Source organism: Cricetulus griseus, chromosome 4 (genome assembly GCF_003668045.3).
Source record: "Cricetulus griseus strain 17A/GY chromosome 4, alternate assembly CriGri-PICRH-1.0, whole genome shotgun sequence".
Classification (NCBI taxonomy): domain Eukaryota; kingdom Metazoa; phylum Chordata; class Mammalia; order Rodentia; family Cricetidae; genus Cricetulus; species Cricetulus griseus.
Window position 1 is genome coordinate 207,979,015 of NC_048597.1, and position 6,901 is coordinate 207,985,915.

Here is a 6,901-nt window from a genome sequence, read left to right on the forward strand (position 1 = left end):
CATTCAATATTGCTGATTTCTTGTTAATAACAACTGACTCTTCAGCTGACCAGAATGACAGAATATCAATTCAAAATAGCAAATGGCCCTGATAGAGTCTTTAAATCCCTCTGAAAGTTCAAGCCTCCATGTTCTGCACTGCTCTCAACATTTTTTTAAAGATTTTATTTATTTATTATGTATACAGTCTTGTGCCTGCATGCCAGCAGAATTGAACTCAGGACCTCTGGAAGAACAGTCGGTGCTCTTAACCACTGAGCCATCTCTCCAGCCCCTCACAGCTGCATCTTATGGAGACATTTTCTCAATTGAGGTTCCCTCCTTTAGGATAACTCTAGTTTGTGTGTCAAAATGACACAAGACTAGCCAGCACCATGATAGAGTTTCATGAAGAAAAATAGAAATATAGGATAGGAAGTAAGTAGCCAGAAATAAATCTGAAATGTCTTTGTAAGTATCTATATATAACTCCCAGGATGAATAACTATATTTAACTATTTGTATTAGTTAGGGTTATCTAGAGCAGCCGAACTTATAAAAAGAATCTTTCCCTCCCTCCCTCCCTCCCTCCCTGCCTCCACTCCCTCCCTTTCTCTCTCTCCTCTCTCTCTCTCTCTCTCTCTCTCTCTCTCTCTCTCCCTCTCTCTCTCTCTCTCTCTGTGTGTGTGTGTGTGTGTGTGTGTGTGTGTGTGTGTGTGTGTATGTACATATATATGGGAATGACTCACAGGCTGTGGTCCAGCTAATCCAAAAATGGCTGCCTATGAATAGAAGGTCCAAGAATCCAGGGGTTCAGTACATGAGGCTGGTTGTCTCAACTGGTCTTCAGTATATGTCAGAATCCAAAGAAGTAAGTTCTAATGCCAGCTGAAGAATGGACTTGCCAGTGAGAAAGTGATAAGCAGGCAAAAAGCAAAAGCTTCCTTCTTCCATGTCATAATATAGGCTTTCAACAGAAAGCATGGCCCAGATTAGAGGTGGGTTTTCTCATGTCAAAAGATCTAGATTAAAGCCTAATCTCCTTATTGTAGCAGGAATTCTAAATGTTCTTAATAATAAAAACTTGGAGTCAGCTATCAGGGGGTGAAAGCTGAAAGATCAGAGAAGCAGAGTGGTCAGCCACTAGAGAGTTCTTACTTCTACCAATGCTCAGACCAAAGGGGCAGCATCCTCAGACTGACTGCTTCCTCAGGCTGCCTCAGACTGACTGCCTAGACAGCATCACTTTCTATGAATCCTCAGACTTCATCTCTCTCGTCTCCTCCCACCTTATATTCTCTCTCTCTGTCCAGCCATATCACTCCTGTCTCCACCTCCCTAGCACTGGGATTAAAGGTGTGTGATCCCAAGCACTGGGATTACCTTTGTGTGAGCTATTTCTCTTTTAGACAGATTCAATCTTGTGTAGCCCAGGGTGGCCTTGAACTCACAGAGTTCCTTTGTCTCCTGAGTGCTGGGATTAAAGGTGTGGCCACCACTTCCTGGCCTCTGTGGCTAAATAGTGTGGCTAGCTCTGCGCTCTGGTACTCAGGCAAGCTTTATTTGTTAGATCATAAACAAAATATCACCACACCCAACCTCAAAGGTCTGGATTGGAAGTAGATCTTCCCACTCCAATTTAAGCAAAAAGCCCTCACAGGTATGCCCTCTGATTTTGGGGTTTAGTTAATTACAGATTTGGTCAAGTTGACAACCAAGAATGCCCATCACATACATTTAATAGAACTATAATTTTTAAAGCAGAATCCACGCTGGTGAAATGGCCCAGAAAGTAAAGGCACTTTTTATCAGGCCCAACCAACAACCTGAGTTCCAGCCCAAAAAAGACTGAAGGAGAGAACCAATTCTCACAAGTTGTCCTCCGATCTCCACACGTGAACCATTGTGTGCAGACACATACAGAGAGAGAGAGACAGAGAGACAGAGAGAGAGAGAGAGACAGACAGACAGACAACATACACACGATCAATAAATAAGTGTAATAAAAGGGGCTGGAAAGATGGCTCATCATTTAGCACTTGTTGCTCTTGCAGAGAACTGAGCTTGATTCCCAGCCCTCCCGTGGTAGTTCATGAATATCTGTAGTAATCCAGGACCAGGGAATCCAATGCCCTCTTCTGACCTCCAAAGGTATACAAGCAGGCAAAACATGAATAAAATAAAATAATGAATAATGCCAAAGAATTGAATAACAACAAAAAATGAGCATAGCAGCACATGCTTTTATACTCATGTGGAAAAAGTGACTTTCAGTGACTTGAAGGCCTTTGTGGCCTTTAGTGGTATGGTACACACACCCTTAATCCCAACACTGGGGAGGCAGAAGCAGGTGATCTCTTTTTGAGTTTGAGGCTAGTCTAGGTCTACAGAGTGAGTTCTAGGACAGTCAAGGCTACATAGCGAAACCCTGTCTCAAAAAAAAAAACCAAAAAATGTAATGCATTTTTTAAAGGAAAGGAAGAAGTCAAAATGTATTCCTTGCAGATGATAGGATTCTATATATCAGAGACCCTGAAGACTCCACCAGAAAACTCTAGAGGTGATGAACACTTTCAGTAAAGTGCCACCGTATAAAATTAACGTAAGAGCCAGGCATGGTGGCACACACCTTTAATCTCAGCACTTGAAGCAGGCAGATCTCTCTGAGTTTGAAGCTATTGTAGTCTACAAAGTGAGTTCTGGGACAGCCAGGGATGTCATACAGAGAAACCCAGTCTTGAAAAACCAACATTAATAATAATAGTACATAAAAATTCATAGTTTTCCTGTACACCAACAATAGATAAATATACTGAGAAAGAAATTGATGAAATAATTTCATCCACAACAGTCTTAAAAATGGGATGTCTAAGTAAGGAAGTGGAAGGATTCTACCATGAAAAATTTAAAATATCGAAGAAAGAAATTGAGGAAGACACAGGAAAAGAAGACTCCTAAGCTCAGTGATTGAAAAAAATTATTATTGTGAAAATAGATATCCTATCAAAAGCGATCTACATAGTCATTGCAATACCTTTTAAATTTTGAACACTTTTGAACAAAAACAAAAAAAAATCTTATATTTTTTGTTGTGAGACTAGCCTTTAAGAGTTGATAGTTTCTGCCTACACTGCTTTTAGCTAAAAGTCAGTCTTTCCTCATGCTTGGACAAGAGGAAGGCTTGACCATTTACATGGCTGTGAGGCAATGGTATCCTTGACATGGCTGTGTTCATGTCAATAATACACTTTCAGGACTACAGCAGAGCTTCTGCAACTAAGACTCAGGAGTCACCACAGAAGAGGCAGACAAATCCAAAGAACCAGAGGAATTTTGCTGTGAGATTGTGTCTCTGAGAATTGTCAGGCTACAATTCTCATGGTCATGGCTGACAAACAAGGCATAAACAAGGATGACACCATTGGACATGCTGCCAGGCGGTGGTGGCACACACCTTTAATGTCCCAGCATTCGGGAGGGAGAGGCAGTCAGAGCTGTGTTAGAAGCCAGTCTGGTCTACAGATCGAGTTCCAGGTCAGCTGAGGCTACACAAGAAAACCATGCCTCAGAAAACAAAGCAAAAACAAACATAAAACAATGGACATAATAACATGGGAGAGGAAAATCCCACAGGACCTCTAACCTAGACAAATGATTTTGAGTAACTAAAAAAATGTGGAGTGGGAGAAATAGTCTTTCCCAGGGGAGACAGGGTTCACTATATAGCCAAAGATGGCTACATCCAAAGTGTGTGTGTGTGTGTGTGTGTGTGTGTGTGTGTGTGTGTGTGTGTGTATTTATTTATTTATTTATTTATTTATTTATTTATTTATTTTGGTTTTTTTGAGACAGGGTTTCTCTGTGTAGCTGTGGCTATCCTGGAACTTGCTCTGCAGACTAGGCTTGACTGGAATTCAGAAGTCCACCTGCCTCTGCCTCCCAAAGTGCTGAGATGAAAGGCATGTACCCCCACTGCCCGGCTTGTGTATTTATTTTTTACATGAAGTCTGCTTCCCTGGGCTTGGGCAGTGAGAGTATGATTAAATGCAGGCATCACTACGGTATCTCCTTTCAGAAAAAGGTGAAAATTGGAATCAGCCAGTATACCTGTTCCTCTGGTAACAAAACCAAGAGGAAGAAACAAGGTGCTGTGTTTGGTCTGTTGGCACTTAACCTGTAATCCCAGCACTTCAAAGGTGGCCATTTTAGGCGACATAGTGAGACTCTACAAACAAACAAACAAACAAACAGACAGAAAGGAAGGCCAGATGGACTGTGGAGACAGGACATTGTGGTTCCTTCCTGGAAACAGTAGCTGGTGGTACCTGGAGCTACAGCGACACTACCATCCTGACCATCATGTGCACCACCAGAAGACGGAAGGAATTAAAGGACCAAAGAACTCCACCCTTTGAGACTTCACTAGCCTGTGATAATAAATGGACTAAGCCCAGTGTGGTGCTTCACACCTCTCATCCCAGCACTGAGGCAGTAGAGGCATGAGGATTGGGCTAGTCTGGGACTATATAGACAGACTCTTCTAAAACAAAAAGTGTCGGGGGCGGGGGCGTAGGGTAAGTAGCAAAATTGCCTTCTTTTTCTTCTAGTAATTAAATGTTCTGATGTGTGCCATCTTGTTATCACTTCTTCAAAAGAGATTCAGAAATTAAAGCTCATCTAATTTGTATTTAAAACTCTTCATGAGGTGGGTTATATAATAATCTGGCATTTTGTGCCAGTAGTCAAATGCTAGACGAATACAGACCTGGGCTGGAGAGATGGCTCAGAGGTTAAGAGCATGGGCTGCTCTTCCAGAGGTCCTGAGTTCCATTCCCAGCAACCACATGGTGGCTCACAACCATCTGTAATGTGATCTGGTGCCCTCTTCTGGCCTGCAGGCATATATGCAGACAGCATGCTGTATACATAATAAATAAATAAATCTTAAAAAAAAAAAAAAGAATACAGACCTTATGGGAGGTTAGGTGTATGTCTTAGCTTTATATAAATCTTTTCCTTTTAGTTCCACTTTGTTTTTTTGGACCCACATTGATATAAGTTTTAGGAACTTTTGTTTTAAAGTCATATTTAAACATTAGGCATGGTTTTAAAGGTATAAATACACAAAATGAAAACACATTTAAAAATCTAGAAGGAAGTAATTTCTACAAATTAAAAAACAAAAACCAAGCCAGGCGTTGTTGGCACACGCCTTTGATCCCGGCACTCAGGAGGCAGAGGCAGATGGATCTCTGTGAGTTCGAGACCAGCCTGGTCTACAAGAGCTCATTCCAGGACAGCCTCCAAAGCCACAGAGAAACCCTGTCTCGAAAAACCAAAAAAACCAAAAAAACAAAAACAACAACAACAAAAAAAACAAAAAACAAAAAAACATAAAAACATAAAAACCAAAAACCAGACACTGGGTTGTTTGCTGTTTGCAATTCTAGCCACTTAGAAAATTGCGGAAGGAGAACTGTTTCAGTCAGGAGTTCAAGGCCAGCCATGACAATTTGGTCATATAAGAATATATAACAATACTGTCAAATTTTTTTTTGACGTTTCAAAATTCTAATGTAGAAGGACAATGTTAAAAAAACTCATTGAAAGCTGGATGTAGTGGTGCACGCCTTTAATCCCAGCACTCAGGAGGCAGAGGCAGGTGGATCTCTGTGAGTTTGAGGCCAGCCTGGTCTACAGAGCAAGTTCCAGAACAGGCTCCACAGCTACAAAGAAACCCTGTCTTGAAAAACCAAAAAAAAAAAAAAAAAGAATTTAGCAAAGCCATAGCCTTGGTGCTGGTCAGTGAGTCTTCTGCATATGGGGGGCTTCCTATTGGCCTCGCCTGGAGAAAGAATTTCCACTGTAGCACCTCTCCTGCTTTTCCTTTAGACATTTGCTCCCCCTGCCCCCCAAAGTGGCATCCTAATTTATTTGGGGATCTACCCAACAGCCAGGGTGGGGAATAAAAACAAACAAAAAACCAGAAACAGCCCACCTCTAGCCAGCAGCCTCTCTGGCCTCCTTGTATTTATTCTTTGACATCATTCTAGAATCGTTCTATTATCCTAGGTCTGCTTACATGTCCTGCTTTAGTTAGAATTAAGTTTGGTGCCTTTGTTCCTAGGACACTGTCTTTTTTTTTTTTTTTTTTTTTTTAATGAGCAGAGAGACACTCATCGTTGCATACACTTTTAATCCCAGAAGTGAGTGACCTGCAGAGGCAAGCAGAGTTCTGAGAGGTCCAGGCCAGTCTGATCTACATAGTTCCAGGTTAGCCAGGGATACACAGAAAGACCCTGTCTCAAACACACACACACACACACACACACACACACACACACAGAGAGAGAGAGAGAGAGAGAGAGAGAGAGAGAGAGAGAGAGAGAGAGAGAGAGAGAGAGAGACAGAGAGAGAGAGAGAGAGAGAGAGAGAGAGAGAGAGAGAGAGAGGAGAGAAGACACAGAAGAAAAAAGGAGTAGGGATGGATTTATAAATCTCTGTAGAAGCTTGATTAGATTGTCTTTTCTTTTTTGAGACAGTTTCTCTGTGGGTTTTGTTTTGCGTTTTTTGTTTGTTTTGTTTTATGAGACTGGGTTTCTCGGTGTGACAAGGAGCCCAGCTGTCCTGTAATTCACTTTGTAGACCAGGCTGGCCAGGACTTTACAGACACCGGCCTGCCTCTGCAGCCACGGTGCTGGGATTAAAGGCTTGTGCTGCCACAGCCTGACCCAGATTGTCTTTTCTTGATGAATCTTCTCAGTCATTTAAGTGTGTAATTCTCTGTATCACTTCGATTAGATTTTCTTTTCTTTTTTTTCTTTCGTTTTTTTTTTTTTTTTTTTTTTTTGGTTTTTCGAGACAGGGTTTCTCTGTGTAGCTTTGGAGCCTATCCTGGCACTCGCTCTGGAGACCAGGCTGG